The sequence below is a fragment of the Adiantum capillus-veneris genome, chromosome 28 (assembly GCF_014529385.1).
Source record: "Adiantum capillus-veneris isolate H3 chromosome 28, ASM1452938v2, whole genome shotgun sequence".
NCBI lineage: Eukaryota > Viridiplantae > Streptophyta > Polypodiopsida > Polypodiales > Pteridaceae > Adiantum > Adiantum capillus-veneris.
The window spans coordinates 3741099-3764504 of NC_140958.1; the positions used below are offsets into that span (position 1 = coordinate 3741099).

A 23406-nucleotide genomic window follows, 5' to 3' on the forward strand; every position below is an offset into this window, starting at 1 on the left:
GAAAGTGAGCATACACCTTTCTTGTTGGAAAGGATGTTTAACGAAGGAATACCTGATCCCATTGAGGAATATGAGATTCCATCCTCACCAGTTCCTAGTCAAGGACCTACACCCTGCAAAACGCCAATGAATGTTGCCAAACTAGTGGACTTCATGTCTTCTGAGGTCCGAACCATGATCATAGCAAAGCTGTATGGAGATCCTGAGTTATTACTTGCACTTCGAGCATTCCTTAACGGAGAGCTACGAACGGGATTACCGCAGTTTGCGCAACCAAATAGGCCTGACTCGATTATGATTGATGAGGAAAATCATGTGCAATCACTTGACTTAGATGGACACGAGTCTGTGATCGAGGTACCCATTAACGAATTAGGGCAGTATTTTGAAGGCAACGAGTCTAATGCGACCCTACCCATCACTGCCAAGGGATTAACTATAAAGGGAATTCTTGATGGTGGTGCAGGAGTTAGCATCGTTACAAAAGATTGTTGGGAATCCATGGGAAAACCCCGCCTCAGTGTTACTAACATTGTGGTAAAGATGGCAAATGGTACCATAGCCAAACCTATGGGGATGCTCAAGGATCTTAAGATCAAAGTTCTAGGACACAAGGTATGACATACGTTCATTGTAATGGATTTCTCTAAACACCTTATGTCATATGAAATGATTTTAGGACGACCATTCATGAGGGAAGCACAAATGGTTCACGATTGGTCTAAAAATCATGTCTATTTGCAATTCCAAGACTCTGTCCTTAGAGTGGATTTGGTGACTGGTAAGGTACACCCCTTAGGGAGTAAAACCATTATTGATCATCGCTCTGACACCATAGTTCACTCGGCCCCACTACAATATTGTTACACTTGTAAGAAGGATACAGACATTGGCCAAGATTCTCCTTACATGGATGTGTTACCGGGTATGACGGAATCAGACAATGTGGATTGGGTCCACCTAGCATCAACCATAGACACTTGGGGAAATAGGGGGACGACCTGGGTAACACCTGAGGGGGATGAAATGCATGTACCCTTAAATATGCTACAGCCCAAGGCTACTATCAAGGAAATGATCAAATCTGGGTGCCAAAACGTAGATTGTGCTCTTACCTATCACCTGACCCAAGTGAGCCCAATCCCGTAGTTCCAAAACGAATCAATGATCGTGGAAAGAAAAAAATCACAGAATGCTACACACCTAGTCCAGAGCTAGTTTGGGTACCAAAGAAAGAACGATTTGTTCCACCTAGCTCAGGAAGGGGGGAGTCCCATGAAGCTTCTAGCTCCTCATGTAATACATCCATAGAGGTAAAAGCTTCTACACAGCCTCCATCTATAGTAGTGGACCTCCATGAAGCTACAAAAGAATCCACACCTCCCAGTGTTCAAGAATCACCTAATGAACCACTTCAAGTTCGATCCTGGGAGAGTACCTTACCACCCTTGCAACTTGACGAGGCACCTAGGGTAATAGAAAACTACTGGCAAAAATCCTCACCTATTACCAACTGGAACAATTGGTTTCAAAGGGTGACAAGCTCATTTCAAACGGTATGATCTACCAAAGGAAGGGGGGAGTGTTTGTGGACATCCATCATTCACTTGTTTCTCTCTCAACCTTTTTCCCTGACCTCTTAATCTCCGATCTTAGGGAATGTACATATAAAGCTTTATACTCAAAAAAAAAAAGAAAGAGCAAGAGCAATTAGCAAGCGAGTATGCACCTTAAAAGTCAAAACATTGACTCAGACCTACACATGTCAAATCTGGTACAGTGAAACAGAAACCTATGCCATAAAACACCTTTGATCCTCATCACTTGAGTGATGGAGGGTAGGTAAGATTAGTACGATAGGAGTCTTACTGTTTTAGAGTTGAGAGATTAGCGAAGTTCTCTTTTCCCACTGATGTGCCTCCTGGAGGTATTCCTTTTGTTTCCTAGTGTGTACAGGAGCGTGTTGCTATTGATAGGATTTGGATCTTCATGGAACCTTCAAATCAAGCATGACCATCAACACAAACAGGTGTTTCTTGTCCATTAGCATTGCCTTTATTTTTTTGCATCCATGTTTGTCTGCTTTGATTGTGATTGGTAGCATACTATTCAGCGCATTGGCTTAGTATCAAACATTTAATTCAATGTAATGTTTTGTCATAATCACTTGTCTAGGTGTAAAAATCAAGCAGTCCAACTAAGCTAGTTTGACCAAGCTAGGTATTAGAAATCTTCTCTTAATACCATGGGGAATGCCTTCCTAATAATCAATGGTTACTTAGGTTCTTAATCCGATTTAGGCAGCATTGTATGAAATGTACTAGGGCTTTCTAGTGGGCTTAACCCTAGTGACCTTTAGCTTAAGTATTATAAAGGGAGTTTACTAATGTGATGAGCCTGGGGAGGGTAACAGTGTTATATGACCCCCCAAAGTTACAAAATTAAAATGTTGAAAATGAACAAACAAAAAATCAAAGTGCCACAATGTAAAATTTTAAGCTGGAAGAGAAATCTCAGCTTGATTTGGTACTTCACTTACATGTATAGCCTATGGTACTAGAGCCCTAGAGGTTCTCAGCGTGGGCGCTTTTCCTTGAAAAGCAAAAAACCCAAGGCATACAAAATAAGCACACACATCAAAATTGAATCAGTGTGAAAAGACTTTGGGGGGTCAAAGAAAAAGTAATCAGTCAGGCGATGATTTCATGAGAAATTCCTTTTATAGTAGCTTAACTACAAGGTTTTCTAGGTATAGCCTCTAGTCAGCCCTCGAACATGAATACTTGGCTCTCGCGATTAAACAACTTAATTGACCACCGAAAATTAAGAAGCTTACCCATGGTATTAATATTCGATCTCTAGTGCCTTTCGACCGTCAAATTAGCGACCCCAGACTTGTTTAATTTTCTACCTTTACATCTGTTTATGCATTTGATTACATTGCAATTTAATGTTCATTGCTACCAAATTGTTTGAAATTCTTTTTCCAATCAATGTGTCTACCTAAAACTGCATATGCTTTTTAAGAGAATGCCATTACTGTGCCAATGTTGTTTGATTTTGCAGTGACTGAAGAAGGCTAAGGACATTCATCTCAAATGCTCTTCCACCTCGACGAACCAGCTTCAACTCAATAGCTTCCGAGGACGGAATCTACATCAGGAAGGGGGGCATGTTAACCCTCACGGCTCACGGACACCCATCACCTACGATGGACGCGTATTATGTATTTGGTAGAGTCAGGTACCGGGCTTGTCGGACCAATAGGGAAAGGTAGAGTGATCGCCGATGAGAGGCGCACTTTAACTTGGACATTCAAGGGATTAGTTGGCTAAGCATGGGCGCCCAAGTGTGAATGGGGTGAGCTCTTATAGAAGCCAACTAAACCTAATTTTTACTCATTCTCTCATTTGTGCAATTGAAGAGTGCTCTTGCTCCATCTCCATCTCCATCTTCTTCTTCTTCACCTCCTTGTGTGTGTGTGTGAGAGAGAGAGAGAGGGAGGGAGAGTGTGTGTGCGATCGAGCATTACGAAGGCACGATGGCGGCGAAGCGGTTGAGCGCGGCACGACTGCAGCTTCTTCTTCATCGCGGCGAGGAATCCACCACGAAGGCGAGCGTAGAGCGGTGAGTGACACACCCTTTGTTCTCTTGAGCTTGCTAGTTTAGGCTTGTTGTGTGCTTGGAGCCGTTTGTGGCTCGCACACGGTGTATTGGCAAGTCCCTTGCTTCGAAAGTGCGGCAAGGAGCGCACAATGACATGCGTGTGCTGTGTGTTTATATGAGTGCGTGTAGGTGTGTGCGTAATGTGTGAGTGTCGGGATGCTTGTGAGTGGGTGTGCGTATGTATATAGGTTGTGTATGTGTGTGTGTGTGTGTGTGTGTATCGAGAGTGCATGTGTGTGTGGGAAAAAGAGAGAGGGAGTAATTTTATTTTATATATATATATAATTTTTTTAGGCTTCTTACTACGCAGGCTGGGGAGGCGATGGCGTGAGTGAGCGCGAGGGGTGAGGGGTGGGAAGAGGGACGGGGAGTGTGTGTGTGTGTGTGTGTGTGTGTGTGTGTGTGTGTGTGTGTGTGTGTGTGTGTGTGTGTGTATGTGTGTGTGTGTGGCGAGGTAGGGGGTGTGTGTGTATTATGGGAGAGAGAGAGGGCTACTCTGCGCTACGCCTTCGGGCTCACAAGGGAGAGAGAGAGAGAGAGCGGTGATGGTGAGCAAGAGACAGAGAGGGAGTGTGCGAGGGTGTAAGGGGGTAGTGTGGGATGAGTGTGTGTGTGTGAATGAGAGAGAGAGAGAGAGAGAGAGAGAGAGAGAGAGAGAGAGAGAGACCGCTGTAATGCGTGCCTACAAGCTTGACGAGAGAGAGAGAGAGAGAGAGAGAGAGAGAGAGAGAGAGAGAGAGAGAGAGCGGCCTCGGGTTGCGTACCAATAGGGACGAGAAGGGGGGGGGGAAGTCAACAGGATGGGGAGTCGCGGGCCTAGGGGGGGGTGTGTGTTATGAGAGAGAGAGAGAGAGAGAGAGAGAGAGAGAGAGCCATTGTATGCGCCTTCGGGCTGCCTGGCCGACAGAGAATGAGAGAGGGGGGCGAGAGTCAACAGGGTGGGAACGGGGTGATGGAGTAGCGGGCCAGGGAGGGGTGAGGGTGAGAGAGAGAGAGGGTGAAGGGGTATGTGTGTGTGCTATGAGAGAGAGAGAACAGAAACTTTGGCTGCGCCCGCATGGGCTGCTTGTTTCGACACCGAGAGCGAGGGAGAGAGTGTGAGAGAGTTAGCGAGGGGTGAGTAGAGTGAGGGAAGAAATGTGGGGCTGGGGGGGGATGAGAGAGAGAGAGAGAGAGAGAGAGAGAGAGAGAGAGAGAGAGAGTTAATATGAATAATGGAAGAGAGAGAGGGATAATTTTGTCCAAGCATGGCGGCCCGCCAGTGGAAGAAAGAGGGTGTAGGCTTGTTTTATGCACCCATTGGGCTAGGTGACACAGGAGCAAGATAAGAGAGAGAGATCGTGGGTTGGTGGAGCCAAGCAGGAGAGAGAGCTTGTCTTTGGTGATAATGGAGGAGAGGTAGGGAGTGGTGTTAAAAGGGAAAATGCGGTGGCCTATTGCATGCACGTGAGCAAGGGAGGGAAGATTGGTGGCAGAAATAATAAGAAAAAACATGTTTTTTTGTTGTTTTTACCTCATGCTCCCTGAACGGGGTTTATTCCTGCAGCCTCAGCTCCGAAAGCCGAGCGAACTTTAATCTCTCCGGCCGGGCTAGAGGGGGGTGCGGCTAACCCGTTATCAAAGTGTAGCTTGGACAAGTGGTAGACCTTGAAACAAGAGACCCCTCATCATCAATCCTAGTTTCAACCTATGGTAGATCTTACTTTTCTCCCATTCAGAGTGGAGCCTAGCCTAGCTAGGTGGTAGACCTTACTTTTCTCCATGCTTCAAAGAAGCATAGCTTGGAGAAATGGTGAAGCTTTGTAAGGTTTTCAATTGGAATTTGTTTATAGCAATGAGTAAGTTGAAGATGGACTTTGGCATCTAATAATACCATAGTGTAGAAAATGTAGAAACTATTTGTATTCTTTGAAACATAATAAATTTCTTGTTTTTCAATTGCAGAGTCATCACTACAAGAAAGTGGGTCAACTATTTGTAGGCATGATTTGAAGAAAGGTTTTGAAGCACCCAACCAACCTCATCCAAGGCCTTGTCGTATATATATCAATCACCTCCTTGTCACCTGCTACTTGTTGTCAAGAATATCAAAAGGGTGCTTGTTTTGGACCTTGAGGGACTCCATTTGAAGACAATTGAAACAAAATATGGAGATTCTATGCCATCTTGGGCTCAACACATGCGTCTTGTGGATGACGAAGATGAAGTTTATCATACGGTGCACCTAGATGCAAAAATGTTTTTGGATTTCTGTGGTGAATACTTTGAGCTGTGGATATGGAGTTGCTATACCTAAGAAGAGTGCAACACATCACACAAAAATGTTTCCCAAAGCATTATAACAAGTTTAAGATTTTTATGAGTAACAAGTGTTGCCAAAATCCAAACATCATGTTAGGATTTAGAAGAGTTTATCATAAAAACTTAAGCGATATTTGGAAGATATTTGAGAACTTGGATGCAAAGAATACCTTGATTTTTTACGATAGTCCATATAGAATGATGTGGAATATGCTAGGAACATATCTTATATTTCCAAAGATGTGGAGGCAAACACCTGAGCAGCTTCAAAGATTCTTGCAAGAAACGATTATTCCATGGTTACTTGGATGGTTGTATGCAAGAGACAAGAGAGATTATACCCGTAACACAATTGTAAATCAGTATAGTGATTCTGAGACAAATCATGTCCTCCATGTGTACGTGTCAAGGCAATAACATTAAAGAAGGTTGACAATGATCCTTTTTATGGCCAGATGATGTCCTTTTAGTATGATGTGTATTTGTATTACTATATAATTCAAAGGTTATTTTTAAACAAAGCTGTGCCAATTTAATGAGCACTTGCATGGAGTGCACTCTACTCTAAGGGGACTTGCATGTATTCTACAGGGTATCCTATTATAAAGAAAATGATTTGTACACGGAGTGCACCCTTCTCTAAGGGGACTTCCATGTATTACTCTAGTGTATGCTATTATAAGGAGAATCCTATGTGATGGATCATGCTCTATTCTAAAGGACTTGTAATGGAGTGCACTTTACTCTAAGAGGACTTCCATGTACTACTAGAGTGTATCCAATCAAAAGGAGAATCCAATGTAATGACAAAGCATCCTGCTTTAGAACAAAAATGTGTCGATGAACAGTACCCTAGTCTAAGGGGACGTCACTATATTACTAGAGTGTATTCAAATCTAAGGAGATTTCAATGAAGTTCTAGATTGCACCTTGTTTTTGGGGACTCGTTTTACTAGATTATGGTTGTGCTTCATCAGGATATATTTAAAAAGCTTCCAATGATGAACGCAGAAAACCCCCTTAGACGAGCTCCTCCTTGACCCGAACATGCGTGTGTGTGTGTGTGTGTGGGTGTGTTGATATTGTGTTTGAGATGGAGTAGGGAGAGAGGGTGTTGGGGGGGGGGGGGGGAGGATGGTTTGGGAGGTGGAGAGAGGAGGGGAAGGGGGCAGGTGCGGGAAGGGAGGGGGGGGGGGGGGGGGGGGGGGGGGGAGCTTCGAGAGGGAGCGATGGCGAGAGGAAGGAGAGTAGAGTATGCAACAAAAATACGGCATACTCTGCCTTCTTCCCTATTTTAGGCACCACGGATTATTGCGGCTATTACAACGTTTATTACCGCAACAATCTCCACGACTATTATCGCGACTGGTCATTCCAAACGGACACATTCGAATTCAAGGTTGCAGGGAGGGAGGAGGGGGGGTACGAACCACCTCCTCTACCCTTAGCTATCCACTATTCAATTTTTTATCCTTTTGAGTTTTTTTATGAAGATTTTATTTTTTTTACGGATATTTTATTTTGTAGTACTTTGAGATGTTTATTAATTGCATTTTTAAGTTTTCTTTTAGTTAAAAATAAATTTAGCACCCATTGTCATTTATTCTCTTTGAACTTAACTTCATGTATTTTTTTTAATGGAATTTGCGGCTTAGTGCTAGAGTACCTCAGACTGGAGACCCCTAGCGACCTTCCACTAGATAGATTTTCACAGAGATGCGTAGAGTTGGATTGAGCAGGAGACTGGAGGACCGTTTTGCTGTGAGTCTGCTCCATTTCTGGGAGCATCTGTAGAGAGGCCTAGAGCAACATCAACCTACTTGCACGGAGGAGCACCTGAGACAACCCCTTGTTTGGAACCCCATGGTTAGCACTCAGAGAGGCCACTTGGTTGGTAGTAGGCCTCATGTTTCTTGGGGTCCCATGGCAGAGGATCTAGCACGCAGTCTAGGTGACTGGCTACAGTTTTCAGGTTTGTCAGAGGAGCTTCAGAGCATCCAGCTACAGGTCATGAGCGGGGTGCAGAGCATGTGTCAAGACATCACAGAGGCAAGACCAACGCAAGACCAGTTGAGTGGCTCACGCCTCTTGAGTTAGCAACACCAAATGGATGGGTCCTTTACGCGACTAGAGGTTCTCATCACAATTCCGGCTTGCTCAGAGATTGTACCCTCCTTGTTTTTTGAGCTACAGGTTGAGGGTCATCTACACCGAGTTTCACTAGAGGCCCCACAGGAGATAGAGTGTTGTTTTCAAAGAATCCGAGTTGTGGGCATTTGTGGGAGGACTTGTGTCATAGATCCTGACCCAGCAGCTCTTTAGACAAGCCACTGGAAGCTGTGGGCTTGGAAGAGTTGTCCACTTACCCGAGTGCAGTGGGATCTTGGAGAGTGATTTTGGAGGGACCCTTTCTCCTCAGCCAACCATCCAGGTGTGCCTTTCTTTCATTACATTGTTCGACAAGGACGTCACATAATGGCTGCACGGAGAGAGGCTTGCCTTGCTGTTGCACCTCATTGGCAGGAGGAGGGTCTCACAACTGAGTTCTTGTCAGCTTTTTGGGCGAGGTTATGGGACTCCAGATATCCACAGCGAGTCACTTTGTTCCAGTGGCTGGTTGCACATCGAGCTACAATAGTTGAGAGTTGGCTTGTATATAGTGGTCTTTCGGCAACATGTGCAGCTTGTGACCATCTGTGGAGAGTCAGCGCCATTGTCTTTGAGATTGTCCTTTGGCACACCAAGTTTGGCTTCGTGTCCTTCGACTGATGCTAGATCTTTCCACGGCATAGCAGTACACTTGGGGGGCAACTACTTGGTCCACTCTCACGGGCCCGACACTTCAGTTTGAGCTATCCTCCACTAGCAGGATGATAGTGATGCAGGGGGGTCAACATACACTCCAACCTGCCTACAGAGCTTACTTCACAGGAGTGGTGCAGTGAGAGAGAAGAGTGTTGGGAGCTCATCTGCAAGGGGGTCAACCTACACTCCAGCCTGCCTACAGAGCTTACTCCACAGGAGTGACGTAGGGGGGTCAACCTACACTCCAGCCTGCCTACAGAGCTTACTCCACAAGAGTGGTGCAGTGAGAGAGAAGAGTGTTGGGAGCTCATCTGTGGCCTGACACTCTGGTTTATCTGGCGGGCCTGCTGCTTCCGCATCTTTGAGGCTCGCCCTGTACCACCAGTAGAGACTGTTCGAGATCTTTAGCTAGAGCTGATCCATACTCTCAGAGGAGAGTTCAAGAGACTCCAAGGCAGCTCCAACTACATATGCGGGAGCGCAAAGAGGCTTTCCTTCGACTCTGGCGCCCTCGGCCTTTCTTCACCATGGTCCAGGGTGTACTGAGATGGCACTACCGGCCACCTGTGTGGCTTTTCCCTCCTCCCATCTCTTGATTTAGCCTCATTGTACTTTTTGTTTTTTCATTGGGAGAGCCTCCCCCTTATGATTATTGTAGCCCTCTCTAGTAGAGGTGGTTGTAGCCCTATGGGCAGTTTCATTAACTAATAGAAGGATTTTTTTCTCAGAAAAAAAAAAAACACTATCATCATGAGTTCAATTGCCCATCTCAACATCTTACAAACGGCCATATGCCTTCAAGATGCAAGTATCGATGATTGCATATGGAGAGATGCGCTCACTTCGCATCAGCTGAAAACAGTCCACAGCTTCTTGTATGGAATGTTGACCATGGTAATGCCAAGCACAACTCCTTTTGTCAGCAGTCCTTGACTGACAATATCCTCATGAATTTTGTTGCCCATATCAGCTTCTTCCGTAGTACAACATGCCTTAGAAATGAAAGTTTAGGTCCTTACTTCGCATCTGCTGGAAACAACCCAGGGCTTCCTGGCCTACCACATTTGGCATACATATTGACCAAGGCATTGCCAAGCATAATGTTTCTTTTTGACAGTCCGTGACTAACAATATCATCGTGAGTTCTTTTGCCCATGTCAGCGTCTTCCAAATTGCATGCAGGTTTCTTGGCTCCACTCCTCCAAAAACATTGCAGCCCGCGAACGGCCCCAAGTGCCCACATAGGCCCCTCTAAAAACACCATCGTCTGCCACCCCATATATCCAACACACTGGTGATAGCACTTGAGGGCTTTCACTCGGCGAAGGGAGAGAAACTAGAGTCTGGAGTGCTCTTCAACGTGATGTGCATAATTAACCCGTTGTTGGCTTTTGCAGCACTGGACACTTAAGGTTGTCTGATTTGAGTGAAAGGCAATGGGCTAGATCATGCCAAGCAGCCACATGTAATCTCAAGGAACCACAAGAGCATATTAGGCTTGCCACGTAAAGGACATTTTGAATAGAAACCATCTCAAGAACTTTAAGTGCTTTTGTAAGGGCACCACATTCGATATACATATTTCCCAAAGCATTGCCAAGCACAACATGTTCCTCCAGCAGCCCTTGATCTCATCGTGAATTCTCTTACCCATGTGATGCTCTTGCATAAGGTCACATGCTCTTAAGGTGCAAGCATAGGTGATTTTTGCATTTGGCAAAAGGCATTCCCTTTGCATTCGGTTGAGAGCCCAAAGCTTCTGTCCCACAACCATGTTGGGCGTATCATGCAATCCACCTGTTCGAAGAGATGAAATTTTGAATGGAAATCTCATCAAGAACTCTATGTGCTTTCATGAGGGCACCGCATTTATACATATTCATGAAAGCATTGCAAACATAGCATGTTTGCCCATCGCATCAAGTATCCTGTCACCCATGTAAAGGTTACGCATAAGGCCACATGCCTTCACGCTTCAAGCATGGAAAAATTCTTTCCTTTCCATTAGGTTAAAAATAGCCCAAAGCTTTCTTCACACAGCCATGTTCGGCATATCCTGCAATCAACACATTCCTGGAGATGAGATTTTTAATAGAACTCTCTTCAATAACTTTATGTGCTTTTGTATGGGCATTGACCAAAGCATTGCCAAGCACACCAAGTTTCTCCAGCAACCCTTGCTCTCAATGTGAATTCTGTCACCCATGTCAGGGCCTTGCATAAGTTGATATGCCTTCAAGGTGCAAGCATAGGCGATTGCATTTGGCACAAGGCATTTGCTTCACATACGGTTAAAACAACCCAGAGCTTACTTCCCACATGTTGGGTATATCTTGCAATTGACGCATTGTTAAGCACAACATGTTTCTGTAGTAGCTCTTGATCTCATCGCAAATTATGTCATATCAACCAAAGCACCACCAAGCATGACATCTATCTCCAACAAACCCTCACTAGCAATCTCACCATGAATTCTCTTACCCATGTCAATGCCTTGCATAAGGCCATAGTTACATTTGGAGAGAAGCCTTTCCTTTGCATCTGGTGTGCTTCCTTGCTAGAGCCATGTTGAGCATATCATGCAATCAAGGCATTCGAAGTGATGACATTCCGGACAGGAAGCCCATCAAGTACTTTTTGCACTCCGCAACGAGAGGGATCCCAGTGCAGGCACCAATACTCATTGTGAATGAGAGAGAGGGACTAGTGCCTTGGTCCTATGAACCTGCTCGACAAATGCACAGCACGCGGACCCTTCTCGGGTCCTACATGGGGATCCGAGCGCGGTCATGGCACGTGATAGAGTAAATTAAGCTTTGTAGCGTTGTTAATTCAGGCCGTTGATTCGGGACAAGGACAATGGCCTAGATCATGCCAAGCAGCCGCTTGTGGGCTCAAGAAACACCCAAAGCACATTAGGCTCACCAAGTAATTATATTTGATGCTGTGATGGTACAATTTAAAAGGTAACTATTTGCAATGGTTCAGCTCTCTCCTTCTAAGTTGTTGTTAAGCAGACGAAAAGTTTGGTTTGGAAACTGCTTTATTGCTCCTTATCTTGAGAATGAAAAACCCCATTTTTCCAAGTTGGTTGGCTACCAAATTCTTGAAATTTGAAAGAACAAGGATTCATCAAAAGCCTTGTAATAGTTGCCGCCCAAAAATCCTTTTCATCCAGCATCGTCCTTTTCGTTGTAGATTTGTCTAGCATGGTTGTTATTGTTTTACTCTTTGTTGGGAGAAGTTGCTCTCTTTTGTCATGATTGTTGAAAATTATATAGGGGTGGAGATAAATATAGGACTTCTTGGTCACGTGGCCAAACCGGTAATCGGAAAATATCTAGGTAAACCCCCCCGAGATTTGTATGGTTAATTATTTCGAGTATCTCTACAATGATCACACGTTGTCGGGGGATATGGGGTTCTCAAGGTGAGTTGGACAGTGCCAAGCTATTGACTGTGGGAAAAGAGAGAAGGGAGAGACGCACAACACCGCACAGCAGACCAATAATCACTTTGCAATGAAAACAAAGCACAAAACAGTTTGAAATTGATAGCACAGTTAAGAATCGACGCTCGGTTGCCTTAATTAGATTTAACAAAAATCAAGGAGTTTAAGCTCCTTTACAAAGTCTCTCCCCAAATGGCAAAAAATTGGCCACTATATGGGCATGGGCAGAGCCTCTTTTTCTTGTCGACTGCCTTTAGTTTTGCATGCGAAGCACCTCTTGCTAATCCTAGAAGACTTGCCCTCCAAGTAATTGCGTGAGCCATCCCTATGAGAGCCCCGATTGTTGAAAGACCGACATGCACCATATGATGAGCACTTCAGGCCCATGCACTCACTCATCCCCGACCCTTCATCTGTAGCTATCCTAGTCCAGTATGGATCTACAAACAATTCCAAACTTCAAATTGTCATACCGTTTGAGGAGCTGTAAAGACAAGCCTGTGTAGCCCTTTGAGAACTGCAGTTATAGTCCATGAACTCCCGTTTTTTATCACTTCAAACATACCCACTTTTAGTATCAAAAACATAGTTTCTAGCCCTTTAAAGCTACATCTCGCATACATTTAGCATTGATCTTGCTCATTATCGAGCCCTAGTCACTGCTCAGCAAACATATAGGCTTCAATTAAGCCTAATTTTCATCCTTTTGTTCTTTTTTCTAGCATGGAAGCGGAGCGGCACTATATCGACCCCCTCTGAATCTACATAGCCTTCAGGCTGTGCTAACCGCACTTCAATCTGCATCTGCTATAAGCACTTTAAGCTCTTTACCAAACATTGGAGTAACATAATTTTCACATGATCATACTTTGCATGTATCAATCAACATCAAACATTTCTGGTGCAAGCATGCTACTCCTGGATCTAGCAGGAAGAAACCACGATGGATACTCAAAAGTACCCTTCCGTACTGAACCTGCTTTTGAAGATCCCTAGAATCCCTTGGATCAAATACCATTGAAAGTACATAGCTCTGATGAGCCTCACAATCTATTAGAGCTTCACCTGAAGTATAATGCAACAATCACATCCCATAATCTTTTGGCAAATTTAGCTCGTGCCAACAAGCATTAAAGAACATTGACTCTCTTTTACTGGCATCCAAAACATCTCTAGCATAACAATCATTAGAAATAGCATCCAAACCCAACCACATTTGGTATATTGTCCAAGGAAATAAAGAAAATCGTGCACTTTTTTCAGTACCCATGGTGATTTATCATCATCACCCCCTCTGACTGCATAGTCATCATGAAACTTTGCACAATATGTACCTTTATTAGAGATATCCATGACTAGGATTCTTGTATGTTGGGCTTCTACCTTTACAAACAGCTGAAATGCATGGAGACAAGCTATAAACATACCACTATTCGATTCTCTTTGGTCAACATTGATCCATCATAGCAACTATAGTTTTTTTGCGTAACAACAACACTAAGTACGCTTTTGGGAGAGGTCTACAAGTTTAGTGATAGATGCTCCCAAAGAGGTTGTTGTTTGAATATCCAAAATGGAGAACATGGAGAAAATAATAGCAATGAAGCACCAGCCTTATGTGGATGTCTTGAAGCATGGCCGTAGTGAATGGCCTGCATATTTCAAACCAACAAAACCCAAGGCAAGAATTTATGTCGGTCATCCGAGTAGAGCACCCTGGGATGTAAGTTCCACTTTCCTATGCTCGTTTTTACTATAAATATGTCTTAAAATAAAGTTAATTTTCACATGAGTTACAAATATCTCTTCACGAGATGTACTCAATGGCTAAATCTCCTACTACAAAAAGAAAAGGAGAAAGAGCCAATTCTATAGATCACCAGCGGATATGTGCAGTGGATCATTGCAAAAAATAATGGAACTTCTAATTTGCATTTCATTTTACCATAGACAATCAAGTGCGTTGAAAAGAACTTGGAAGGCATTGAGTTTCTTTGCGGTGAGAATAGCTCTACAATTTGTGTTGGTGTCTGTATCATTGATGCAACACACAAAAGTATTACGTCTAGTGGTTGGAGTACTATCCAATTTGGTAAAGTTTTTGATGAAGTATGCGGGGTAGTATGCAGGGTAAAGGGTTTGATGAAGTATGCGGGGTACATCAACCATCACAGTTTGTAATTTCCGGCTTAGTCAAGTATCAGCATGCTGCTTCCCTAGAGAGAGAAGGCACTTCTAAAAAATCTAGATGGTATGAAATGCATGTTCTACCTTTGATCTCCTTAGTGGGATCAAAGACCGTCCAAACATGTGCTCTTCGCGAAGTAGTTTTTGAGGTTTTGGCATTCTTTAATCAAGGAGAGCAGTACACCAACTGCTCTAGTGTTAAAGAGTCATTGTTGGAGCCAATGCATACTCTCTACATCAATAACAAGGAGTATGATGTTGTGACCACGGCCAAAGATTTTTTTGTGCATCGTAAAATCAAAGGCATATGCGTTAAAGAAGATGATCAGGTAATAGACATCTTCTCATTAGGCTATGGGACTAAAGAGGCACTACAACAATAAAGAAAGGTGATATTAGTTGCATGTACATTGATCTAAATGGCACAATTGGAAGCTCTTTGTCATTCCATAGTGGATTAAGAACTTGATATTAGAAGGTGGGTAAGTGTGGATACCACAGACAAAGTCAATGCCAAGGAATTAGAGGAAGTAGAAATTGAAGAACCATTAGATGCAAGTATTGATGTCATTCTAGAAATTCTACTGGAAATACGTTAAGCTAGCCACCCATGATACTGCATCACTTATGTTAAGATTATTATTTTTATCATTCTATTTTATTTGTCCCATCTCAAATCCACCCACGATGTTCAAAACATTGATGTTTGGTTTGTTATTTTTCTCAATTTATTTTCTTTGAAAAAGTGTGAACTTCTGAGTTTGAGTTTTTTCACAATAAATGAATTAGACTTAGGTGTATGATATAATATGGACATATTGTGACAAATAGCATTCTATATATATATGGTCATAAGATATATTATGTATTACTCTAAAGTTAAGTGATCATATGAGGTTTGGACAGAACACCCTATGACTTGAGGATTGTAGAGTTCTTTGTAGACATGACACCCTATGGCTCTATGACCATAAGGGCCCCCAAAAGCATTTCGGCTACCCTGAAACCTTACATCCGTAGGGTGATTACATAGAGTCTCTAAGAGGGCACATAGGCATTTGGACTACTCTATAGCCTTACGGCCAAAAGGTGTCAACATAGAATATGTAGAAGGACATATAAGCTACCCAAGAGAATTTGGGATACCCTAAGGCCTTAAGGCCATAGGGTGCTGGCATAGAATCTTCAGAGGGATACTTAAACCACTCCATGGGTGCAAATCACTTAGCTCTCTATGCACACATCTTATAAAATATCACATGACACCCTGTGGCCTTTTACGCCATAGGGTGGTTATTTTAGGTCACCTAAAGACTCTTTAAGTGTCTCAAAAAATATTTTCTTTGGCATTACTATCTTGTTGAAGATCTTAGGGTCATAGTGTGTGGATTCCATACCAAAATTATGGAGGGATATATGGGAGAAGGTATGCCAACTTATTGCCTTGGAGTCATAAGGGTCTTATACAATAGGAATATATATTGCTTAGATTGTGATTCAGGTTAATATTCTATCGAGAATGAATTAAGCTAGAAAAAACACAAATGTTTTTAGTCCTTTAAATTGAAAATGAGACTGTGAATAGTTGATTTATAATCATTTTTGTTTGAGTATAAGTTCTTCTATTGTGAATTGATGGTGTAAGCGTTTGAAATAATTATCTTTGTATTGAAAATAACTAGATTAAACATATATCATATTTGTTGTAAATGCCAATTACTTGCTTAGATAGTGAACTCAAGTATCAAAGTGCAAACGGTTTATAAAGCATTTATCCTTTTTAGATTATGTGAAGATCTAGTTCTTCAATTGTAACAAGATTTTATTCAAAGATAGAAAGTGCGATTGTTTTGGTTCGAATTGTGATTTTGTTTTTCTTCTAGATGATGCAAAGAAATGAAATGAATATCTTGAATTTGTTTTAATAGACGGAAGGTAGGACGAGTACAATTTTTTATATTGTCATATAGCAATGGGAACATTGTATCAAGGTTTATCACTACAAAAGGCTCTTCATATTAGCGACGCTCACACAGCGACGCTCCAAAACAAAATTCCCGGCATCGCTATGAGCGTCGCAAATTTCTTTGTAAATTTGCGATGCTCATAGCGACGCTTATAGCGATGCTCATAGCGACGCCGGCTGGGGTAAAAAAATAACCGAGCGCGCCCAAAAATTCAGATCTCAGATCTGAGTTTTTCGGCGCCCTCAAGCAAGGAGCAGGTAACGCTCTCCCTCACTCTCTCTCTCTCTCTCTCTCTCTCTCTCTCTTTTTCTTCTCCACACACACACACACACACACACGCACGAGGAGAGGAAGGAGAGCCAGGTATGCTCCTTCCCTCTCCTCATTCTCATGTTCCCTTCCCCTCTTTTTCTCTCCCTCTCTCTCTCTCTCTCACACACACATACACACACACACATAGTGTTTTTGAGAGAGAGAGAGAGAGTACAAACAAAAACAAAAACGCACACACACATACATAACCAAAGAATGCACACACACATTGAGAGAGAAAAAGAGAGAGAGAGCATGCATAAACAAAAAACGCACGCATTGAGAGAGGAAAAGAGAGAGAGAACATGCATAAACAAAAAACGCACACATTGAGAGAGGAAAAGAGAGAGAAAACATGCATACGATCCAAAAAAACGCACACACATTGAGAAAGAAAGAGAGAGAAACTAATTTAACGTCGTAGGAAACTAATTAAAATTAAAAGACCTAAAGATCTAGCCGAGGAGGAGTTGAACTCAAGACCTATTATTCAAGAGGGAAATGGCATAATCAATCTATCATACTTGGCATGGGTGATAGAAAGGTTATACCATTTATCTCTTTTTATTGGCACACACATCCACACACGCGCACACACACAAGAAGAAGAGAGTTATTACGTCGTAGGAAACTATCTTAAAAGATGTTAAAGATTAGGTTATATGTAGACTTACATTAAATTAGATTTAGGTTTATTTTTAACTAGATTTACGTTTTTTTAAGCTAGATTTAGATTTACGTTATATTAGATTAGATTTAGGTCTCCATAGACTGCGATGCCTGCATGAAGCGGGTGAAGAAAGCCCTCAATGGAATATAGGGTATTGCTGCCTTCACTCATGGTGGGCTCCGTCGATCCAAAAGTACTGGTGAAATGTCTTTAGAAGATAGGGAAGAAGGTGGATCTTCAGGGCGGCAAGAGTCACTACATCCCCGACACAATGACCATCTAGACAACCTCTAGTCATTAGACTTACGTTAAATTAGATTTAGCTTTATTTTTAGTTAGATTTACGTTTATTTAGATTTACGCTTATTTACGTTAGATCGAGTCCACGCAAGAGTTACTTACGGTTTAGGGTTTAGAGTTAGACGAACAGTGAAAAGATCTACTGTGAAAAGATGTTAAGATGAAGTGAAGTGCTACAGCTAGAGAAGAGGCAAAGGGGTTTTGTCCACTACATGCAGTATCATGTAGACGTGGGTGTGTAGATTTCTTGTACCCACAAATATAGGTATTGACCAATAAAGACGAGATTATAAACCGATGGTTCTGATCTCCGTGCACCTCTAGACCGAGGTGTGCGGGGATTGGACATGACTAGAGAATGTGAGGTAAAGAGAGAGAGAGAGAGAGAGAGAGAGAGAGAGATAAGACGAAGAATGCCAATAGAATATTAAATTTGTTGTCCAGGTTATAAGTTTTTTATCCTCATTATGAGTAGCGGCGAGGATGTGGGACCGTCCAACCGAAACACCTATCTCTCAACGAGGGTCTTATGTCCTTGTAATCAATGCAAGCATGCTGTGCGAGGACAAGACGTGCTTCTTTGCAGCACGTTCGCGAATTTGGCAAGTTCGATCCATCTATTATAGATCGAGTTGTTGCCAATTATAACTCGTCGGACTCTGACGCCGGCCAACAAGCAGCAATCTTGCAACCCAATAGACGTGTTCGCAGGCGCTTTGGTCAAGCAGCATATGTGAGGCCATAAGATGTAGCCTCTGACAGCTCGGGGGATGATCATGCAGAGCACATTCCCAACGAGGCAATGTTTGAGCCCGAGATTGATGAAATGATCGAGACGATCATGGATTCAGAAAGGCTTATCTATGATGATATGAAAAGTGAAGCCGATACGCCATTGTATAATGGAGCACGTATGTCTAGATTGAAAGCACTCCTGGTTCTTCTCAACATGGACGCAAAGTTTGGATGGAGTGACACTAGCGTCACAACGCTTTTCAGGTGATCTATTACAATTAGTTTACTTTAATAGAACTCTAAATGTATAATGATCTGATAGATTTTTACACGACTGTATCATATTTTTATGTTGTGTAGATTGCTGAAAGAGCACATACTACCAGCTGACAATGTGATGCCAGATTCTTGAGATGAAGCAAGAAAGATTTTGCAAAACTTGGGGATGGATTACAATTCTATCCACGCTTGTCCTAATGACTGCATTCTTTTCAGAGGGGAATACATAGACATGGAGAAGTGTCCGAAATGTGATTCCGAAAGATATCGAGTAGATCTCCACGGGACAAAAATTCCACAAAAGGTTTTGCGACATTTCCCTCTACTTCCTCGCATCAAGCATTTCTTCGAATGTAAGTCCATGGCCGCCCTAGCATCATGGCATGAGGAGAATAAATCTTTGGATGGTGTGCTACGAATTCCTACAGATTGCGTAGCGTGGAAACATATAGATGGAACATGGTCGGAATTTTCCAGGGAAGCTCGAAATTTGCGCTTAGGCCTGGCTATGGATGGCGTAAATCCATTTGGTGAAAGATCAACATCTTACAGTGTATGGCCCGTTGTCATCGTCAACTACAACATTCCCCCGTGGTTGACTACGAAGAATATGGATGTGTATCTTCGTCCACTATTGGAAGAGCTACAACAATTGTGGATTGGCATAGAGATGGTGGATATGAGCCGACACACAGGACGACGGAATGCTTTGATCAGAGGCATTCTAATGTGGACCATGCATGACTATCCCGGGCTAACAGAATGCTCAGGTGATCTATTCACACTCCTCACTCAGACACTGTAAATCTTGTTTTTTCCCATAGTTGATCTATTATCATGTGTATACATGCAGGGCTTCAAACAAGCGGATAAAGAGCATGTGTCACATGTGGACCTAGATTGAATGCACGTAGGGCACCCTCACTGAAGAAGCAAATCTACGAAGGTCATCAAGCGTATCTTCCAGAGAATCATGTGTTACGCGACGGCTTTTTGGGAAGAGAGCCACCAAGGATGTCTGCACAAGCATGGTTAGAGCAGAAGGAGATGTGCGATGACGGATTGACTCCAGGGATGAAGAGACTATCTCTATGGTACGAGTTACCATACTGGCCCCGACTCATGATCAATCACTTGCTCGATCCAATGCACATATTCAAGAATGTGGGTAATCTACTATGGGACCATTTGACCGGCAAGAAAGATACTTTGGGAGCCAGAGTTGACCTTAGAAATGTGGATCGTATGGAGCAATATTGGCCGCAAACAGCGTCTGATGGATCGATAAAAATCCCTAAAGCACCATGGATTTTCACAGGAGCCCAAAAACGCAAAGTAAAAGAGACCATTCGATCTTTGCGGACCCCCACTGGCGTAATGCACTCGCTCCGAACGTGTTTTACTAAAGAAGGAAAGCTTACCGGTTTGAAGTCACATGATTGGCATAAAATGTGTCAGGTACATTCATAGTGGACTTTAATATCATTGCATAAAATGTGGACTTTAATATCATTGTTGCACATACTTTACAGTTTATTTTACCGGTTGCCATTGAGGGATGTTTGTCTCTCGACATCCGTAACACAATCTACAAACTTGCAAAGCTGGTGCAATGGATCTCACAAAAGGAGATCAACGTAGACTCCATACCATTCGCCAAACTAAATGCTGCGGAGCTTGTGTGCATGTTTGAGAAACATTTTCCTACTACAATGCTAACCATTCAGGTGCATCTTCTTGTTCACTACCCGAGCATTGTGAACAAGTAAGTATGTAAATAGTTAACATCCCCCTTTTACAAGTTATGTGCTTGAAAGCTCTCATGTAAGTTATGTGGCTCTGGCAGGTAATATTTCATCCTACAAAGTCTACATCAAACTGGTGGTACGTCATAGAGGTAGCCCCTCGTAGTGCAAGGACGTATGAAGGCTACCATGTGCCAATCACAACGACATCAATGGAGGAGATCAGAGAAGATGCTCAATCAGAAACCGCTGCGGTGGTGCCAGACGAGCATCAAGATGCTACTACTCTATATGGGGTGCATGCAGAGGAGCTACAAAATGAAACAGAGGATATGTGTTTAAACGGAGAGCTCTATATAGATCTAGGAAGTTATGCTGAGTTATGCGAGGATGAGAGAGAGATCTCTTAAAGCCACAAATATTGTATTTGAACAATTTTGCTCCGTGTTGTAAAAGCTCTGGCTCTCTAAGTACCTTCCATGGTGTATAACGCTCTTTTCTACTCGCGCTCACCTCTTTTGATTGAAAATTCTGAGTTTTCGACTTGCCTCTTCTATCACTCGATTCATTGCGTCATTGTATTTATATGCGTCATTACGTCATTGTATTTAATGGTCTTTGCATCATTGTCTACTCTATTCATTCAATATTAAGTTTAAATATTCGTGTGTTTAATGCAGGTATGGATGAAGAGGAGTTTCTTTCTTCTTTGTCACCGCAGCAGAGACAGTGGTACGTGGAGCATCATCGCTCTGGCGCATCATCGCGCGTTCCTACTCCATCCGCATCTCCCTCTCTTTCGGAGCATTCGGCGTGCTCCGAAGCTTCGGCGTCGACGAGACGAGCTTCACACTCGTCTAGACACCGGCGCTCTAGTGGTGGCGGTGGCGGTTGTTGTGGGGATTCCGCCACCGATGCCTCCACACCGCCTCGTGTTCGACGAGGCTCTTTACCCTCCCCTTCTTTGCCCACCCCCACACCAGCCACAACATCGCCATCTACGCCAGGTTTTGCACGGCTGACTGTTCCTAGAAGCTACACACCTCTACCTACTCCGCCAGGAGCCACCCCACTCGACACTCCTCGCTTCGGGGCCCAGACGCCGGTGGAGACACCTGACGTCCGTACCCCCATCGACACGCCGCTAGAGACCCCTGCCGGGACACCCAGGTTCACGCGTCACCGGCCAGAGGGCTTGCCTTACTCCGTCGACATCAGCGGCGGCATCATCATGGATGATGACGGCAAGAAGGTGATCTCGCGCATGCGTGGTCTTTGCTCTCAGCTGTTTAGACACTACATACTAAACAAATGGAGTGAAGTACCAAGTGATTTAGAAAACAGAGTCATCAGCATACTTCATGATGAGTTTCCTGTTCCAACACGGGATCAGCGCTTCAATGAAGACCTGATGAAGATTCAAATGCGCGAATACTGCAAACACAAGCGTTCCGAAGTGCAAAAAGCAATCAAGAATGGGTGGAACAAGCCAGATTGGCTGGCCAAAGAAGATTGAAAGAATGCGAAGAAAGCAGCGCGCGAGAATCCCGACAAGTGGAAGCAACAAAAGGATGCAGCCAGAGCGCGAGTAGAGGCAGGGAGCTCGCACCACTTGGGGAGCGGTGGATGGGCATCATTTGAGGCCGATTTTGTAAGTGTTTTCACATTGCTCTTTATGCATGTTCGATAGTTTAGGGTTTATGAGTTTTTTAGTTCTAACATAATGAAATCTTTGTATGTTTTGACAGTGGTCGATGACAGGACGTGATCCCACACCGTACGAGCGCGAGTACGCAGGCAGGAAGGTCTTAAACGCCCTGATGGACATTCTCAGTTCTCGCGGCGGCATGGTTAGTATTAGGGTTTACTCTTTTTTATTTTTTGTATTGTTTTATAAATGTCGTTATATGTTTATACTTACTGAAAGCTGTCTTATTGTCTTTTTTTGCAAAATCCGACAGATACGCCGCTTGGATGCGATGAGACGTCTGACTAGACGACGTCAGTTTAGCCGTAGCTAGATAGCATTAGTTTAGGGTTTCTCATAGCTTATGTATCATGAGATGGATTTTATACGTCTTTTTGAACCATGTATATTATTACATTTGTCACTGCAGTTCCTTTTGCCAATCAATTCTTTATGCCTACGATGTTGTACAATTGTCATTATTACATTTTCCAATCAATTCATTTTGCTTATGATGTGTACAATTGTCAATTTTGCAAACAATGCGTCTTGTGGGTGACTATTTTGGGTCTATTATCTACTTTTGCACTTTTTTTAAAAAGTGAATCAAGTACAATATGGTTGATGGGTGGCAGGGCATTCAATGCCCTGCCACCAAAAAAAAATTCTCTCGGGCGTCACTATAAGCGTCGCTATTTACGGCTCTGTAGCGTCGCTATGAGCGTCGCTATAGTCTTCTATGTAAACGTCGCTATAGGCGTCGCTATATGCGTCGCTATATAGCGACGCTTATAGCGACGCATATAGCGACGGTTTTAGCGACGCCGGGGGTTATAAAAACCCAATGTATTTCCGTCGTTAACAGCGTCACAAGAGCACACAACCTCTTGTAGTGTATTGCAGAGAAATGATTGTATAATATATGACAATTTTTTTAAGTTTGTAAATTGGATTGTATATTTAGTGGTTAAATCAAAGATGACAAAATGCATTAAAGTGCAAAGCTTAGACCTATTAATGAACATTGTGGATGTGTTTGCACTTTTTAAAATCTTCCTTTGGAATTTTGTGACCTTCATTAGTTTCTTGAGCATGTTTTTCTAACATATTATAGATATGCCACCCTTTCAACTCTTTTAAAACTTACAGCGTCCTATATTTTTGAAGATTTTGTTAGACAAAAGGTTATTAGGAACATTGAGAAAAGTAAATGTGTTATTCTATTTAATAATATGAGAAAGAATCCTTTGTGATCACGTGACTTTAAAATCAAGAAACCATTAAATTGAAGGCTTGGAAAT

At 43.0% G+C, this 23406-nt stretch overlaps 1 pseudogene; it reads left to right on the forward strand.

Moving 5' to 3' along the window:
• Nucleotides 1-5815: 5815 nt before the first annotated feature.
• Nucleotides 5816-6384, forward strand: LOC147419992 (uncharacterized; annotated as a pseudogene).
• Nucleotides 6385-23406: the final 17022 nt, after the last annotated feature.